The 19,331-nt window shown below is 54.9% G+C and overlaps 1 protein-coding gene across 7 annotated transcripts in view; it reads left to right on the top strand.

The window, feature by feature from the left end:
• The window catches only part of LOC141257345 (calpain-13-like), a 326,649-nt gene that overhangs the window by 156,923 nt on the left and 150,395 nt on the right, over nt 1-19,331 (top strand). The window lies entirely within an intron of this gene.

The following is a 19,331-nucleotide window of genomic DNA, read 5'->3' as shown; positions in this document are numbered from 1 at the left end:
GGTGTACGTAACTATATCACCCGGAAAGAAGTTGCGGCCAGGGTGTCCCTTTTTCAGCCGCGGCTCGACGTCCCGCCGGCTGACGAAGACGTCGTGCTCGTGCTGGGAACTCCTAATGAATCCCCACCCCGCCTCATGGTGGAAGCGGACGACTTGCCCTTCCACACGGGGGCTTGGACGGGTCGCGTCCTCCTGGCGGGCCCGGGACTTTGCAGCCTTGGCGCGCACCTCGAGGCTCTCGCAGCGGATCTCCCTCTGGCATTGCTCCCGGCTGAGTTGAAGGATCTGCTGATGGCACAGCTCGCTCCTCCTCCGCGCTTCAGCCCGGGTCTCCCGGGGGAAGCCCATCAGGTCCCCCCCCTGGTTGTCCCAGGCCCACTCCTCAGCCGCCGGCCAGGTGACTGTCGGTGCGGGCAGCGGTGTCAGCAGGGGTTGCTGCGGGTCCTCAGCAAGTGCGGACCATTCCGGGTTGGGGTCGGTGGATACCCCAGCAGCCTCAGGTACTTCCGATTCAGGAGTTGGGCGGCAGTGCAGGTCTCCGCCGATACCTGAAGCTTGCAGCTCCAGGGCAAAGACCTGCTCCCAGGTGACTGCACCGGGCAGGAGATACTCGGCCATGAGGTCCAGTATGGGTATGGTAGGTTCAGCAGCCGGGGCAGGGGTAGCACACTCACCCGCCTCTGGGCCGCTCGCGACCTCTGTCACCGCTTCTCCCTGAGCCTCAGCTCCTTGGCGGCGGGTCCGAATGCGCAGCAGCATTTCTTCCCGCCACGCAGCAGACACCGCCTTCTGGGCCTCATCCAGTCTCCGTGCAAGACCCGGGGCTTCCTGGTGGAGAAATTCGATATCTCCCGCTGTAAGTCTGGTGCCGCTTTGCTCCCTGCCGGGGGAAGGACCTGGGCCGGGTTCGGAAGGCTCCGTTTGTTGAGCTCCAGCAGCGTCCATGTCCGCTCCTGAAGGTCGCCAAACTCCAACTGCAATGGCCGCACCTTGTTGTTTTTCTTCCCTCCTCTTTCGGGGCGGCTCCAGGGCGGTATGCTGACTGGCACGCCTTCGTTCAGCCCATCCATTTTGACAGGCATTACCCCGCGGACAGTTTCTGATGGAAGGGGCGGTCCGCACTTTTGGCGCCATGTGGGAGCCTGGTCCACGATAGGAGGTGTTAGAAGACCATCTTTCCAAAGCACTATGGTGCCTGTTCTTCTTGGGCGGGCGCCATTTTAAGTGGAAACGACAGTCCAAGGTGTAAGGCACACAGTACCCGGTAGCAATGGGTAATTCCTTCCTTTGCTGCGGGCTCGCGATCCTGCCGACTACGCCAAGTTGTGTGACGCTCGAAAGCCCTACCCTGGGAGATGGGGCCTATGTTGTCGATGGGGTGCAGCCGTGGCCCGGACCCGCTCCGTGCCCAGGACCGTCACATTAAAAAGGGATGGTACGGGCTTATCCGGGTTGAGTGGCACCTGGTGAAGGCCACCAGCGCTGCTGCAGTCCGCTGAGGCAGGGTGTTATGGCAGCCGTCGTTGTTACTACTCCCCACAGGCGGAGCAGGGCCTCAGGGCAGAGAGACAGGATGGAGGGGGTAGTAGTCTAGGAGGTCTGGTGCTGCGTAGTGCGGTGTAATGCAGAATAAAGAATCCGGAGGCCATAGGGGTTAACTTCCATGGTTTTTACTCACGATGGAGATGCAGTAGGAAGGCGTCTCCCTGCTCCTCGCGGAGTTCTGCGGTCACCAGAGACGGGGGGTCCGACAACCTCCGAGTAAGTCCAGTGTTCAATCAGGACCCCGCACCAGAGTGTTCCTAGACTTCAGACCGGGAACTTTCCTGTCTGTGTGTGTGGATAGGCCGGGTCTCCCTCTGAACTTCTCTCAGAAAAAGGGTACGGGTGGCAGCTCTGCTCCTTCCGTTACCTGGTGGGATCCTCAGGGCCTTCCAGGCTTCCCTGACCAGGACGTAGAGTAGCAAGGTCTGGTGTCAGGGGCTGGTACCCCTCTTGCAGCCGGAATCCCTCTGAGTAGATCAGGTTGGCGAGGACAGGTGGCGTATACAGCTCCGTCTGCATCCTCCCTGGGATCCATTTGCGGTGGAGCTACACTCCTGAGCTCCGGGCCTTCTTGGTCATGGTCCTTGACCAGGCTGAGACATTCATTATCTGCAACCTGCCCCTCGACCCAAGGCCAGGGTACGAGGGCCGTGTCTCCATCCTCTGCAGGTCCACACAGGATCCACGCTCAGGGAGAGAGATCACGATCAAAGAACCATCAAAAGACCATGAACCAAGATGGCTGTTTTATTAAATATCAAATTTAAAGTGTCACTAAAATGTGGATCCTCCACCCTCACCCACTAATTGGTTCCCCTATCTCTTGGTTCCCCAGTCTCCCGAACGCCAGTAGGGGCAGCACCTGGTGCCTATTAGCCCCCTCTGGTGGGAGAAATGTGGTGTTGGATGTGAAGGAAGGGTCCTGACCATCGCACTGTTCTTACCTCAGAGGAGGAACACTACACTCCATTAGAGAAGTGCAGCAGCCCTGTGGCGGTCGAACCCTCAGGGGCGCCACATTCCCCCCTGGTGAAAAACAGCACGTCCGCGGGCTGCAAAAGAGCAACACCTGGTACAGTTTTTTTTTTTTTTTTTTTTATATAACAATAAACAATCTTCCCTTTATGGGAGGCACTTCTTCTTAAAAGTTTCAAACAGCATATAAAAGTACAAAAATATAAAAAATATAAAAGTGCTAGAATCATCCAGAGACATTTATGCACAGACAGACGGGTTAAAGTGCAGGGACTTAAAGGCAGTTCAGAAGCACGAGGGACCTGTCCCAAACCCCCAACGTAGGCCCTGGGGTGGCTGCAGGGCATGAAGATCCCAAGTTGGACCTCCCAGAGAGCCACTCCCGACAGGTTTTTCTTCTGAGGTCTGAGGTAGAAATAGTCGCGGTTTTACATAAAACCAATAAGGAGCACCTAAAGAGATGCAAACTATGTACAGGGTAGAAGTCTGTCTGCTGCAAGTCCGCAAGGACCAATGTCTCTAGAAATCGGGGATGTAAATTAAAACATAAACTTAAACATAATTACTTTTAAACAAGTTACAGCCGCCGGGATTGCTTAATTCTCGGGTTCCCTCTGGGGAAAAGGCTCATTCCTCCCGACGGAGGCTGACCGGTCCTCTGAGGCCGAGCGTGAGGGGGCGTCGCTCCCGGACACCTTGTGGACATCCAGGGCGTACCACCCCCGCACCCCGTGGTGGCGGGTGTACGTAACTATATCACCCGGAAAGAAGTTGCGGCCAGGGTGTCCCTTTTTCAGCCGCGGCTCGACGTCCCGCCGGCTGACGAAGACGTCGTGCTCGTGCTGGGAACTCCTAATGAATCCCCACCCCGCCTCATGGTGGAAGCGGACGACTTGCCCTTCCACACGGGGGCTTGGACGGGTCGCGTCCTCCTGGCGGGCCCAGGACTTTGCAGCCTTGGCGCGCACCTCGAGGCTCTCGCAGCGGATCTCCCTCTGGCATTGCTCCCGGCTGAGTTGAAGGATCTGCTGATGGCACAGCTCGCTCCTCCTCCGCGCTTCAGCCCGGGTCTCCCGGGGGAAGCCCATCAGGTCCCCCCCCTGGTTGTCCCAGGCCCACTCCTCAGCCGCCGGCCAGGTGACTGTCGGTGCGGGCAGTGGTGTCAGCAGGGGTTGCTGCGGGTCCTCAGCAAGTGCGGACCATTCCGGGTTGGGGTCGGTGGATACCCCAGCAGCCTCAGGTACTTCCGATTCAGGAGTTGGGCGGCAGTGCAGGTCTCCGCCGATAGCTGAAGCTTGCAGCTCCAGGGCAAAGACCTGCTCCCAGGTGACTGCACCGGGCAGGAGATACTCGGCCATGAGGTCCAGTATGGGTATGGTAGGTTCAGCAGCCGGGGCAGGGGTAGCACACTCACCCGCCTCTGGGCCGCTCGCGACCTCTGTCACCGCTTCTCCCTGAGCCTCAGCTCCTTGGCGGCGGGTCCGGATGCGCAGCAGCATTTCTTCCCGCCACGCAGCAGACACCGCCTTCTGGGCCTCATCCAGTCTCCGTGCAAGACCCGGGGCTTCCTGGTGGAGAAATTCGATATCTCCCACTGTAAGTCTGGTGCCGCTTTGCTCCCTGCCGGGGGAAGGACCTGGGCCGGGTTCGGAAGGCTCCGTTTGTTGAGCTCCAGCAGCGTCCATGTCCGCTCCTGAAGGTCGCCAAACTCCAACTGCAATGGCCGCACCTTGTTGTTTTTCTTCCCTCCTCTTTCGGGGCGGCTCCAGGGCGGTATGCTGACTGGCACGCCTTCGTTCAGCCCATCCATTTTGACAGGCATTACCCCGCGGACAGTTTCTGATGGAAGGGGCGGTCCGCACTTTTGGCGCCATGTGGGAGCCTGGTCCACGATAGGAGGTGTTAGAAGACCATCTTTCCAAAGCACTATGGTGCCTGTTCTTCTTGGGCGGGCGCCATTTTAAGTGGAAACGACAGTCCAAGGTGTAAGGCACACAGTACCCGGTAGCAATGGGTAATTCCTTCCTTTGCTGCGGGCTCGCGATCCTGCCGACTACGCCAAGTTGTGTGACGCTCGAAAGCCCTACCCTGGGAGATGGGGCCTATGTTGTCGATGGGGTGCAGCCGTGGCCCGGACCCGCTCCGTGCCCAGGACCGTCACATTAAAAAGGGATGGTACGGGCTTATCCGGGTTGAGTGGCACCTGGTGAAGGCCACCAGCGCTGCTGCAGTCCGCTGAGGCAGGGTGTTATGGCAGCCGTCGTTGTTACTACTCCCCACAGGCGGAGCAGGGCCTCAGGGCAGAGAGACAGGATGGAGGGGGTAGTAGTCTAGGAGGTCTGGTGCTGCGTAGTGCGGTGTAATGCAGAATAAAGAATCCGGAGGCCATAGGGGTTAACTTCCATGGTTTTTACTCACGATGGAGATGCAGTAGGAAGGCGTCTCCCTGCTCCTCGCGGAGTTCTGCGGTCACCAGAGACGGGGGGGTCCGACAACCTCCGAGTAAGTCCAGTGTTCAATCAGGACCCCGCACCAGAGTGTTCCTAGACTTCAGACCGGGAACTTTCCTGTCTGTGTGTGTGGATAGGCCGGGTCTCCCTCTGAACTTCTCTCAGAAAAAGGGTACGGGTGGCAGCTCTGCTCCTTCCGTTACCTGGTGGGATCCTCAGGGCCTTCCAGGCTTCCCTGACCAGGACGTAGAGTAGCAAGGTCTGGTGTCAGGGGCTGGTACCCCTCTTGCAGCCGGAATCCCTCTGAGTAGATCAGGTTGGCGAGGACAGGTGGCGTATACAGCTCCGTCTGCATCCTCCCTGGGATCCATTTGCGGTGGAGCTACACTCCTGAGCTCCGGGCCTTCTTGGTCATGGTCCTTGACCAGGCTGAGACATTCATTATCTGCAACCTGCCCCTCGACCCAAGGCCAGGGTACGAGGGCCGTGTCTCCATCCTCTGCAGGTCCACACAGGATCCACGCTCAGGGAGAGAGATCACGATCAAAGAACCATCAAAAGACCATGAACCAAGATGGCTGTTTTATTAAATATCAAATTTAAAGTGTCACTAAAATGTGGATCCTCCACCCTCACCCACTAATTGGTTCCCCTATCTCTTGGTTCCCCAGTCTCCCGAACGCCAGTAGGGGCAGCACCTGGTGCCTATTAGCCCCCTCTGGTGGGAGAAATGTGGTGTTGGATGTGAAGGAAGGGTCCTGACCATCGCACTGTTCTTACCTCAGAGGAGGAACACTACACTCCATTAGAGAAGTGCAGCAGCCCTGTGGCGGTCGAACCCTCAGGGGCGCCACATTCCCCCCTGGTGAAAAACAGCACGTCCGCGGGCTGCAAAAGAGCAACACCTGGTACAGTTTTTTTTTTTTTTTTTTTTATATAACAATAAACAATCTTCCCTTTATGGGAGGCACTTCTTCTTAAAAGTTTCAAACAGCATATAAAAGTACAAAAATATAAAAAATATAAAAGTGCTAGAATCATCCAGAGACATTTATGCACAGACAGACGGGTTAAAGTGCAGGGACTTAAAGGCAGTTCAGAAGCACGAGGGACCTGTCCCAAACCCCCAACGTAGGCCCTGGGGTGGCTGCAGGGCATGAAGATCCCAAGTTGGACCTCCCAGAGAGCCACTCCCGACAGGTTTTTCTTCTGAGGTCTGAGGTAGAAATAGTCGCGGTTTTACATAAAACCAATAAGGAGCACCTAAAGAGATGCAAACTATGTACAGGGTAGAAGTCTGTCTGCTGCAAGTCCGCAAGGACCAATGTCTCTAGAAATCGGGGATGTAAATTAAAACATAAACTTAAACATAATTACTTTTAAACAAGTTACAGCCGCCGGGATTGCTTAATTCTCGGGTTCCCTCTGGGGAAAAGGCTCATTCCTCCCGACGGAGGCTGACCGGTCCTCTGAGGCCGAGCGTGAGGGGGCGTCGCTCCCGGACACCTTGTGGACATCCAGGGCGTACCACCCCCGCACCCCGTGGTGGCGGGTGTACGTAACTATATCACCCGGAAAGAAGTTGCGGCCAGGGTGTCCCTTTTTCAGCCGCGGCTCGACGTCCCGCCGGCTGACGAAGACGTCGTGCTCGTGCTGGGAACTCCTAATGAATCCCCACCCCGCCTCATGGTGGAAGCGGACGACTTGCCCTTCCACACGGGGGCTTGGACGGGTCGCGTCCTCCTGGCGGGCCCAGGACTTTGCAGCCTTGGCGCGCACCTCGAGGCTCTCGCAGCGGATCTCCCTCTGGCATTGCTCCCGGCTGAGTTGAAGGATCTGCTGATGGCACAGCTCGCTCCTCCTCCGCGCTTCAGCCCGGGTCTCCCGGGGGAAGCCCATCAGGTCCCCCCCCTGGTTGTCCCAGGCCCACTCCTCAGCCGCCGGCCAGGTGACTGTCGGTGCGGGCAGTGGTGTCAGCAGGGGTTGCTGCGGGTCCTCAGCAAGTGCGGACCATTCCGGGTTGGGGTCGGTGGATACCCCAGCAGCCTCAGGTACTTCCGATTCAGGAGTTGGGCGGCAGTGCAGGTCTCCGCCGATACCTGAAGCTTGCAGCTCCAGGGCAAAGACCTGCTCCCAGGTGACTGCACCGGGCAGGAGATACTCGGCCATGAGGTCCAGTATGGGTATGGTAGGTTCAGCAGCCGGGGCAGGGGTAGCACACTCACCCGCCTCTGGGCCGCTCGCGACCTCTGTCACCGCTTCTCCCTGAGCCTCAGCTCCTTGGCGGCGGGTCCGGATGCGCAGCAGCATTTCTTCCCGCCACGCAGCAGACACCGCCTTCTGGGCCTCATCCAGTCTCCGTGCAAGACCCGGGGCTTCCTGGTGGAGAAATTCGATATCTCCCGCTGTAAGTCTGGTGCCGCTTTGCTCCCTGCCGGGGGAAGGACCTGGGCCGGGTTCGGAAGGCTCCGTTTGTTGAGCTCCAGCAGCGTCCATGTCCGCTCCTGAAGGTCGCCAAACTCCAACTGCAATGGCCGCACCTTGTTGTTTTTCTTCCCTCCTCTTTCGGGGCGGCTCCAGGGCGGTATGCTGACTGGCACGCCTTCGTTCAGCCCATCCATTTTGACAGGCATTACCCCGCGGACAGTTTCTGATGGAAGGGGCGGTCCGCACTTTTGGCGCCATGTGGGAGCCTGGTCCACGATAGGAGGTGTTAGAAGACCATCTTTCCAAAGCACTATGGTGCCTGTTCTTCTTGGGCGGGCGCCATTTTAAGTGGAAACGACAGTCCAAGGTGTAAGGCACACAGTACCCGGTAGCAATGGGTAATTCCTTCCTTTGCTGCGGGCTCGCGATCCTGCCGACTACGCCAAGTTGTGTGACGCTCGAAAGCCCTACCCTGGGAGATGGGGCCTATGTTGTCGATGGGGTGCAGCCGTGGCCCGGACCCGCTCCGTGCCCAGGACCGTCACATTAAAAAGGGATGGTACGGGCTTATCCGGGTTGAGTGGCACCTGGTGAAGGCCACCAGCGCTGCTGCAGTCCGCTGAGGCAGGGTGTTATGGCAGCCGTCGTTGTTACTACTCCCCACAAGCGGAGCAGGGCCTCAGGGCAGAGAGACAGGATGGAGGGGGTAGTAGTCTAGGAGGTCTGGTGCTGCGTAGTGCGGTGTAATGCAGAATAAAGAATCCGGAGGCCATAGGGGTTAACTTCCATGGTTTTTACTCACGATGGAGATGCAGTAGGAAGGCGTCTCCCTGCTCCTCGCGGAGTTCTGCGGTCACCAGAGACGGGGGGGTCCGACAACCTCCGAGTAAGTCCAGTGTTCAATCAGGACCCCGCACCAGAGTGTTCCTAGACTTCAGACCGGGAACTTTCCTGTCTGTGTGTGTGGATAGGCCGGGTCTCCCTCTGAACTTCTCTCAGAAAAAGGGTACGGGTGGCAGCTCTGCTCCTTCCGTTACCTGGTGGGATCCTCAGGGCCTTCCAGGCTTCCCTGACCAGGACGTAGAGTAGCAAGGTCAGGTGTCAGGGGCTGGTACCCCTCTTGCAGCCGGAATCCCTCTGAGTAGATCAGGTTGGCGAGGACAGGTGGCGTATACAGCTCCGTCTGCATCCTCCCTGGGATCCATTTGCGGTGGAGCTACACTCCTGAGCTCCGGGCCTTCTTGGTCATGGTCCTTGACCAGGCTGAGACATTCATTATCTGCAACCTGCCCCTCGACCCAAGGCCAGGGTACGAGGGCCGTGTCTCCATCCTCTGCAGGTCCACACAGGATCCACGCTCAGGGAGAGAGATCACGATCAAAGAACCATCAAAAGACCATGAACCAAGATGGCTGTTTTATTAAATATCAAATTTAAAGTGTCACTAAAATGTGGATCCTCCACCCTCACCCACTAATTGGTTCCCCTATCTCTTGGTTCCCCAGTCTCCCGAACGCCAGTAGGGGCAGCACCTGGTGCCTATTAGCCCCCTCTGGTGGGAGAAATGTGGTGTTGGATGTGAAGGAAGGGTCCTGACCATCGCACTGTTCTTACCTCAGAGGAGGAACACTACACTCCATTAGAGAAGTGCAGCAGCCCTGTGGCGGTCGAACCCTCAGGGGCGCCACATTCCCCCCTGGTGAAAAACAGCACGTCCGCGGGCTGCAAAAGAGCAACACCTGGTACAGTTTTTTTTTTTTTTTTTTTATATAACAATAAACAATCTTCCCTTTATGGGAGGCACTTCTTCTTAAAAGTTTCAAACAGCATATAAAAGTACAAAAATATAAAAAATATAAAAGTGCTAGAATCATCCAGAGACATTTATGCACAGACAGACGGGTTAAAGTGCAGGGACTTAAAGGCAGTTCAGAAGCACGAGGGACCTGTCCCAAACCCCCAACGTAGGCCCTGGGGTGGCTGCAGGGCATGAAGATCCCAAGTTGGACCTCCCAGAGAGCCACTCCCGACAGGTTTTTCTTCTGAGGTCTGAGGTAGAAATAGTCGCGGTTTTACATAAAACCAATAAGGAGCACCTAAAGAGATGCAAACTATGTACAGGGTAGAAGTCTGTCTGCTGCAAGTCCGCAAGGACCAATGTCTCTAGAAATCGGGGATGTAAATTAAAACATAAACTTAAACATAATTACTTTTAAACAAGTTACAGCCGCCGGGATTGCTTAATTCTCGGGTTCCCTCTGGGGAAAAGGCTCATTCCTCCCGACGGAGGCTGACCGGTCCTCTGAGGCCGAGCGTGAGGGGGCGTCGCTCCCGGACACCTTGTGGACATCCAGGGCGTACCACCCCCGCACCCCGTGGTGGCGGGTGTACGTAACTATATCACCCGGAAAGAAGTTGCGGCCAGGGTGTCCCTTTTTCAGCCGCGGCTCGACGTCCCGCCGGCTGACGAAGACGTCGTGCTCGTGCTGGGAACTCCTAATGAATCCCCACCCCGCCTCATGGTGGAAGCGGACGACTTGCCCTTCCACACGGGGGCTTGGACGGGTCGCGTCCTCCTGGCGGGCCCGGGACTTTGCAGCCTTGGCGCGCACCTCGAGGCTCTCGCAGCGGATCTCCCTCTGGCATTGCTCCCGGCTGAGTTGAAGGATCTGCTGATGGCACAGCTCGCTCCTCCTCCGCGCTTCAGCCCGGGTCTCCCGGGGGAAGCCCATCAGGTCCCCCCCCTGGTTGTCCCAGGCCCACTCCTCAGCCGCCGGCCAGGTGACTGTCGGTGCAGGCAGCGGTGTCAGCAGGGGTTGCTGCGGGTCCTCAGCAAGTGCGGACCATTCCGGGTTGGGGTCGGTGGATACCCCAGCAGCCTCAGGTACTTCCGATTCAGGAGTTGGGCGGCAGTGCAGGTCTCCGCCGATAGCTGAAGCTTGCAGCTCCAGGGCAAAGACCTGCTCCCAGGTGACTGCACCGGGCAGGAGATACTCGGCCATGAGGTCCAGTATGGGTATGGTAGGTTCAGCAGCCGGGGCAGGGGTAGCACACTCACCCGCCTCTGGGCCGCTCGCGACCTCTGTCACCACTTCTCCCTGAGCCTCAGCTCCTTGGCGGCGGGTCCGGATGCGCAGCAGCATTTCTTCCCGCCACGCAGCAGACACCGCCTTCTGGGCCTCATCCAGTCTCCGTGCAAGACCCGGGGCTTCCTGGTGGAGAAATTCGATATCTCCCGCTGTAAGTCTGGTGCCGCTTTGCTCCCTGCCGGGGGAAGGACCTGGGCCGGGTTCGGAAGGCTCCGTTTGTTGAGCTCCAGCAGCGTCCATGTCCGCTCCTGAAGGTCGCCAAACTCCAACTGCAATGGCCGCACCTTGTTGTTTTTCTTCTTCCCTCCTCTTTCGGGGCGGCTCCAGGGCGGTATGCTGACTGGCACGCCTTCGTTCAGCCCATCCATTTTGACAGGCATTACCCCGCGGACAGTTTCTGATGGAAGGGGCGGTCCGCACTTTTGGCGCCATGTGGGAGCCTGGTCCACGATAGGAGGTGTTAGAAGACCATCTTTCCAAAGCACTATGGTGCCTGTTCTTCTTGGGCGGGCGCCATTTTAAGTGGAAACGACAGTCCAAGGTGTAAGGCACACAGTACCCGGTAGCAATGGGTAATTCCTTCCTTTGCTGCGGGCTCGCGATCCTGCCGACTACGCCAAGTTGTGTGACGCTCGAAAGCCCTACCCTGGGAGATGGGGCCTATGTTGTCGATGGGGTGCAGCCGTGGCCCGGACCCGCTCCGTGCCCAGGACCGTCACATTAAAAAGGGATGGTACGGGCTTATCCGGGTTGAGTGGCACCTGGTGAAGGCCACCAGCGCTGCTGCAGTCCGCTGAGGCAGGGTGTTATGGCAGCCGTCGTTGTTACTACTCCCCACAGGCGGAGCAGGGCCTCAGGGCAGAGAGACAGGATGGAGGGGGTAGTAGTCTAGGAGGTCTGGTGCTGCGTAGTGCGGTGTAATGCAGAATAAAGAATCCGGAGGCCATAGGGGTTAACTTCCATGGTTTTTACTCACGATGGAGATGCAGTAGGAAGGCGTCTCCCTGCTCCTCGCGGAGTTCTGCGGTCACCAGAGACGGGGGGGTCCGACAACCTCCGAGTAAGTCCAGTGTTCAATCAGGACCCCGCACCAGAGTGTTCCTAGACTTCAGACCGGGAACTTTCCTGTCTGTGTGTGTGGATAGGCCGGGTCTCCCTCTGAACTTCTCTCAGAAAAAGGGTACGGGTGGCAGCTCTGCTCCTTCCGTTACCTGGTGGGATCCTCAGGGCCTTCCAGGCTTCCCTGACCAGGACGTAGAGTAGCAAGGTCAGGTGTCAGGGGCTGGTACCCCTCTTGCAGCCGGAATCCCTCTGAGTAGATCAGGTTGGCGAGGACAGGTGGCGTATACAGCTCCGTCTGCATCCTCCCTGGGATCCATTTGCGGTGGAGCTACACTCCTGAGCTCCGGGCCTTCTTGGTCATGGTCCTTGACCAGGCTGAGACATTCATTATCTGCAACCTGCCCCTCGACCCAAGGCCAGGGTACGAGGGCCGTGTCTCCATCCTCTGCAGGTCCACACAGGATCCACGCTCAGGGAGAGAGATCACGATCAAAGAACCATCAAAAGACCATGAACCAAGATGGCTGTTTTATTAAATATCAAATTTAAAGTGTCACTAAAATGTGGATCCTCCACCCTCACCCACTAATTGGTTCCCCTATCTCTTGGTTCCCCAGTCTCCCGAACGCCAGTAGGGGCAGCACCTGGTGCCTATTAGCCCCCTCTGGTGGGAGAAATGTGGTGTTGGATGTGAAGGAAGGGTCCTGACCATCGCACTGTTCTTACCTCAGAGGAGGAACACTACACTCCATTAGAGAAGTGCAGCAGCCCTGTGGCGGTCGAACCCTCAGGGGCGCCACATTCCCCCCTGGTGAAAAACAGCACGTCCGCGGGCTGCAAAAGAGCAACACCTGGTACAGTTTTTTTTTTTTTTTATATATAACAATAAACAATCTTCCCTTTATGGGAGGCACTTCTTCTTAAACGTTTCAAACAGCATATAAAAGTACAAAAATATAAAAAATATAAAAGTGCTAGAATCATCCAGAGACATTTATGCACAGACAGACGGGTTAAAGTGCAGGGACTTAAAGGCAGTTCAGAAGCACGAGGGACCTGTCCCAAACCCCCAACGTAGGCCCTGGGGTGGCTGCAGGGCATGAAGATCCCAAGTTGGACCTCCCAGAGAGCCACTCCCGACAGGTTTTTCTTCTGAGGTCTGAGGTAGAAATAGTCGCGGTTTTACATAAAACCAATAAGGAGCACCTAAAGAGATGCAAACTATGTACAGGGTAGGAGTCTGTCTGCTGCAAGTCCGCAGGGACCAATGTCTCTAGAAATCGGGGATGTAAATTAAAACATAAACTTAAACATAATAACTTTTAAACAAGTTACAGCCGCCGGGATTGCTTAATTCTCGGATTCCCTCTGGGGAAAAGGCTCATTCCTCCCGACGGAGGCTGACCGGTCCTCTGAGGCCGAGCGTGAGGGGGCGTCGCTCCCGGACACCTTGTGGACATCCAGGGCGTACCACCCCCGCACCCCATGGTGGCGGGTGTACGTAACTATATCACCCGGAAAGAGGTTGCGGCCAGGGTGTCCCTTTTTCAGCCGCGGCTCGACGTCCCGCCGGCTGACGAAGACGTCGTGCTCGTGCTGGGAACTCCTAATGAATCCCCACCCCGCCTCATGGTGGAAGCGGACGACTTGCCCTTCCACACGGGGACTTGGACGGGTCGCGTCCTTCTGGCGGGCCCGGGACTTTGCAGCCTTGGCGTGCACCTCGAGGCTCTCGCAGTGGATCTCCCTCTGGCATTGCTCCCGGCTGAGTTGAAGGATCTGCTGATGGCACAGCTCGCTCCTCCTCCGCGCTTCAGCCCGGGTCTCCCGGGGGAAGCCTATCAGGTCCCCCCCCTAGTTGTCCCAAGCCCACTCCTCAACCGCCGGCCAGGTGACTGTCGGTGCGGGCAGCGGTGTCAGCAGGGGTTGCTGCGGGTCCTCAGCAAGTGCGGACCATTCCGGGTTGGGGTCGGTGGATACCCCAGCAGCCTCAGGTACTTCCGATTCAGGAGTTGAGCGGCAGTGCAGGTCTCCGCCGATAGCTGAAGCTTGCAGCTCCAGGGCAACGACCTGCTCCCAGGTGACTGCGCCGGGCAGGAGATACTCGGCCATGAGGTCCAGTATGGGTATGGTAGGTTCAGCAGCCGGGGCAGGGGTAGCACACTCACCCGCCTCTAGGCCGCTCGCGACCTCTGTCACCGCTTCTCCCTGAGCCTCAGCTCCTTGGCGGCGGGTCCGGATGCGCAGCAGCATTTCTTCCCGCCACGCAGCAGACGCCGCCTTCTGGGCCTCATCCAGTCTCCGTGCAAGACCCGGGGCTTCCTGGTGGAGAAATTCGATATCTCCCGCTGTAAGTCTGGTGCCGCTTTGCTCCCTGCCGGGGGAAGGACCTGGGCCGGGTTCGGAAGGCTCCGTTTGTTGAGCTCCAGCAGCGTCCATGTCCGCTCCTGAAGGTCGCCAAACTCCAACTGCAATGGCCGCACCTTGTTGTTTTTCTTCTTCCCTCCTCTTTCGGGGCAGCTCCAGGGCAGTATGCTGACTGGCACGCCTTCGTTCAGCCCATCCATTTTGACAGGCATTACCCCGCGGACAGTTTCTGATGGAAGGGGCGGTCTGCACTTCTGGCGCCATGTGGGAGCCTGGTCCACGATAGGAGGTGTTAGAAGACCATCTTTCCAAAGCACTATGGTGCCTGTTCTTCTTGGGCGGGCGCCATTTTAAGTGGAAACGACAGTCCAAGGTGTAAGGCACACAGTACCCGGTAGCAATGGGTAATTCCTTCCTTTGCTGCGGGCACGCGATCCTGCCGACTACGCCAAGTTGTGTGACGCTCGAAAGCCCTACCCTGGGAGATGGGGCCTATGTTGTCGATGGGGTGCAGCCGTGGCCCGGACCCGCTCCGTGCCCAGGACCGTCACATTAAAAAGGGATGGTACGGGCTTATCCGGGTTGAGTGGCACCTGGTGAAGGCCACCAGCGCTGCTGCAGTCCGCTGAGGCAGGGTGTTATGGCAGCCGTCGTTGTTACTACTCCCCACAGGCGGAGCAGGGCCTCAGGGCAGAGAGACAGGATGGAGGGGGTAGTAGTCTAGGAGGTCTGGTGCTGCGTAGTGCGGTGTAATGCAGAATAAAGAATCCGGAGGCCATAGGGGTTAACTTCCATGGTTTTTACTCACGATGGAGATGCAGTAGGAAGGCGTCTCCCTGCTCCTCGCGGAGTTCTGCGGTCACCAGAGACGGGGGGGTCCGACAACCTCCGAGTAAGTCCAGTGTTCAATCAGGACCCCGCACCAGAGTGTTAGTAGACTTCAGACCGGGACCTTTCCTGTCTGTGTGTGTGGATAGGCCGGGTCTCCCTCTGAACTTCTCTCAGAAAAAGGGTACGGGTGGCAGCTCCGCTCCTTCCGTTACCTGGTGGGATCCTCAGGGCCTACCGGGCTTCCCTGACCAGGACGTAGAGTAGCAAGGTCAGGTGTCGGGGGCTGGTACCCCTCTTGCAGCCGGAATCCCTCTGAGTAGATCAGGTTGGCGAGGACAGGTGGCGTATACCGCTCCGTCTGCATCCTCCCTGGGATCCATTTGCGGTGGAGCTACACTCCTGAGCTCCGGGCCTTCTTGGTCATGGTCCTTGACCAGGCTGAGACATTCATTATCTGCAACCTGCCCCTCGACGCAAGGCCAGGATACGAGGGCCGTGTCTCCATCCTCTGCAGGTCCACACAGGATCCACGCTCAGGGAGAGAGATCACGATCAAAGAACCATCAAAAGACCATGAACCAAGATGGCTGTTTTATTAAATATCAAATTTAAAGTGTCACTAAAATGTGGATCCTCCACCCTCACCCACTAATTGGTTCCCCTATCTCTTGGTTCCCCAGTCTCCCGAATGCCAGTAGGGGCAGCACCTGGTGCCTATTAGCCCCCTCTGGTGGGAGAAGTGTGGTGTTGGATGTGAAGGAAGGGTCCTGACCATCGCACTGTTCTTACCTCAGAGGAGGAACACTACACTCCATTAGAGAAGTGCAGCAGCCCTGTGGCGGTCGAACTCTCTGGGGCACCACAGTTCAAATAAGTTTTGGGGTTGTTTTGCTGCCTCTGGCACTGGGTGCCTTCACTGTGTGCAAGCCATCATGAAATCTAAAGATTACCAAAGGATTTTGGGTCGCAATGTAGTGCCCAGTGTCAGAAAGCTGGGTTTGCGTCCTAAGTCATGTGTCTCCAAGAAGGACAATGACCCCAAACATACTTCAAGAAGCCCCCAGAAATGGATGGAAACAAAGTGCTGGAGAGTTCTGAAGTGGCAGCAATGAGTCCGGATCTAAATCCCATTGATCTCCTGTGGAGAGATCTTACAATTGCTGTTGGGAGAAGACACCGTCACATATGAGAGACCTGGAGCCGTTTGTAAGAAGAGTTGTCCGAAATTCCAATTGAGAGGTGTAAGAAGCGATTGATTGCAGTTATTTATTCCAAAGGGTGTGCAACCAAATATTAAGTTGAGGGTGCCATCAATTTTGTCTGTACCATTTTCGTTTGTTTTGTGAAACTATATGTCTAATTTGCCTTTTTTTCTCTGTTTTTTTGTGTTGTCACACACAAAGGAAATAAATGTGTATATAACAAAACACGTGTAACTTTCGGCCATGACTGTAAAAGATGGCTAAAATGGCTAGATAGTAGAGGGCCTGGAACCTGTGGCCATGTCACCAATATATGGCCATTAGAAGGGAGCCCTGAGAACCACCTCTTTTTATCTGTCATCCACTGCTTTATTGATTTGCCGGGCCGAGGATGCCGTTGGGTAAGAGGCGAGTTGCAGGGCTCCTATCTGAAGACCACAGATTACTGACCTGGCCACTGGACCAGGTCTTGTGAATTGACCAGCTCTCTGTTGTCAGCTACATCTGTACAAGCAACTTACTCCAGTACAACAAAAACTAACAGGTTAGAAGCTGGGATATCCAAACAGCTTAAGTCTAAGATATTAACAAGGGGCATAACACAACAGAGCCCAACAGAGACCCCACTTTATCAGAAATGGCCATTACTGGGTCAGAAAGTGACTAAAATTATCTATTCAGCCTCCTCTCATGCGCCTCCAGGTCCTAATACAAGTGCTTCTCACAAAATTAGAATATCATCAAAAAGTTAATTTATTTCAGTTCTTCAATGCAAAGAGTGAAACTCCTATATTATATAGAGTCATTACACACAGAGTGATCTATTTCATGTGTTTATTTCTGTTAATGTTGATGATTATGGCTTACAGCCAATGAAAACACAAAAGGCATTATCTCAGTAAATTAGAATACTTTATAACAACAGCTTGAGAAATTATTTTAAAATCTGAAATGTTGTCCTACTGAAATGTCTGGTCAGTAAATGCCCTCAATACTTGGTCGGGGCTCCTTTTGCATCAATTACTGCATCAATGCGGCAATGTGGCATGGAGGCGATCAGCCTGTGGCCCTGCTGAGGTGTTATGGAAGCCCAGGTGGCTTTGATAGCAGCCTTCAGCTCGTCTGCATTGTTGGGTCTGGGGTCTCTCATCTTCCTCTTGACAATACCCCATAGATTCTCTATAATAGATTCTCTATGGGGTTAAGGTCAGGCGAGTTTGCTGCCAATCAAGCACAGTGATACTGTTGTGTGTAAACCAGGTATTGGTACTTTTGGCAGTGTGGACAGGGGCCAAGTCCTGCTGGAGAATGACATTTCCATCTCCAAAAAGCTTGTCGGCAGAGGGAAGCGTGAAGGGCTGTAAAATATCCTGGTAGACGGCGGCGCTGACTTTGGTCTTGATAAAACACAGTGGACCTACAGCAGCAGATGACATGGCTCCCCAAACCATCACTGATTGTGGAGACTTCACACTAGACCTCCAGCAGCTTGGATTGTGGCCTCTCCACTCTTCCTCCAGACTCTGGGACCTTGATTTCCAAATGAAATGCAAAATTTACTTTTCATCTGAAAACAACACCTTGGATCACTGAGAACAGTCCAGGTCTTCTTCTCCTTGGACCAGGTAAGATGCTTCTGGCGCTGTCTATTGGTCATGAGTGGTTTGACACAAGGAATGTGACACTTGTAGCCCATGTCCTGGATACGTCTGTGTGTGGTGGCTCTTGAAGCAGTGACTCCAGCAGCAGTCCACTCCTTGTGAATCTCCCCCAAATTTTTGAATGGCCTTTTCTTAACATGACTTCGGAATGTATGACTATACAGCCTACTATACGCAGCCCACTGAAAACCCCCCACTTACTATAAATAAAAACCACCACACTGTGACATTGGATATAATGGCCACAGCAGCCCCATTTATTATATAACAGCATGAAAACATAAATAACATTAATTAACATTAAATTAACTCTGAAAAAGGAGGAGGGGAATTGAAGGCTCCACCATTTTGGAGAGAAACTGCAACAAACAGCTCCACCATGCCACCCCTAGCCGCACCGCAACCGGCCCAGGGGGACCCAGCTGACTGTTGCCCATCCAGAAATGTCCCGCTGAGACCTCGCTCAGTAGGGACCCGTTTTAAATTTTAACACCGATGGGAGTCACCCATCCCTGCAGTGGGCTCCCCCGTCCTCCTTCGATGTAAGCAACTGCCTTCAAAACCCCCCTCCTTTTCCGCCAACTGCTGTGACCATTTAATAAGGAACAATATGCAAAATTGCAAAGCAAATAGGGCGGGTGGGAGGGAGATTCAGGTACGTTAAACTTTCCCGAATGGACTACCCCCACCGCCCCTCACCTTATATACCCCCCACTAGGCAATCAGATAACCCCATGCTATCCCCCTGCCCCTATACTCCTCCCCTACAAATTCGCGCCCAAAACTTTATTCCTTACATTAACCCCTTACCACCCCAAATTACGGCCTAGCAGACCTCCTGAGTCATGCGGCCCTTCCCTTAAGCCCCCTATGGGGGGATGCAGTCCGGGCTATACTATCCTTTCAAGGCTGCGGTTATCCCGGCTGCTTGTGCACCTTTTTCTACCACACTTTTTCCTTCCACTCAACTTTCCATTAATATGCTTGGATACAGCACTCTGTGAACAGTCAGCTTCTTTAGCAATGACCTTTTGTGGCTTACCCTCTTTGTGGAGATTGTCAATGACTGCCTTCTGGACATCTGTCAAGTCAGCAGTCTTCCCCATGACTGTGGAGCCTACTGAAACAGACTAAGGGACATTTTTAAATGACTAGGAAGCCTTTACAGGTGTTTTTTGTTAATTATTCTAATTTACTGAGATAATGACTTTTGTGTTTTCATTGGCTGTAAGCCATAATCATCAGCATTAATAGAAGGGCAGCACGGTGACTCAGTGGTTAGTACTGCAGCCTTGCTGCACTGGGGTCCTGGGTTCAAATCCCACCAAGGACAACATCTGCAAGGAGTTTGTATGTTCTCCCCATGATTGTGTGGGTTTCCTCCGGGTTCTCCAGTTTCCTCCCACATTTCAAGGACATACTGATAGGGAATGTAGATTGTGAGCCCCAATGGGGACAGTGATAATGTCTGTAAAGCACTGTGGAATTAATGGCGCTATATAAGTGAGTAAAATAAATAAATAAACACTAGAAATAGATCACTCTGTGTGTAATGACTCTGTATAATATATGAGTTTTGCTTTTTGTATTGAAGAACTGAAATAAATTAACTTTTTGATGATATTCTAATTTTGTGAGAAGCACCTGTATCTCCTCCGTTATACGTATTCAACTTCTGTTGGCTATATTATATGGGCAATAATCCAAATTTAGAGAAAGCAT

This window comes from Phyllobates terribilis, unplaced genomic scaffold (assembly GCF_046119375.1).
Source record: "Phyllobates terribilis strain yellow unplaced genomic scaffold, ASM4611937v1 Scaffold_3__8_contigs__length_932513732, whole genome shotgun sequence".
Taxonomy (NCBI): Eukaryota; Metazoa; Chordata; class Amphibia; order Anura; family Dendrobatidae; genus Phyllobates; species Phyllobates terribilis.
This window is presented reverse-complemented; position numbering and strand designations above follow the sequence as displayed.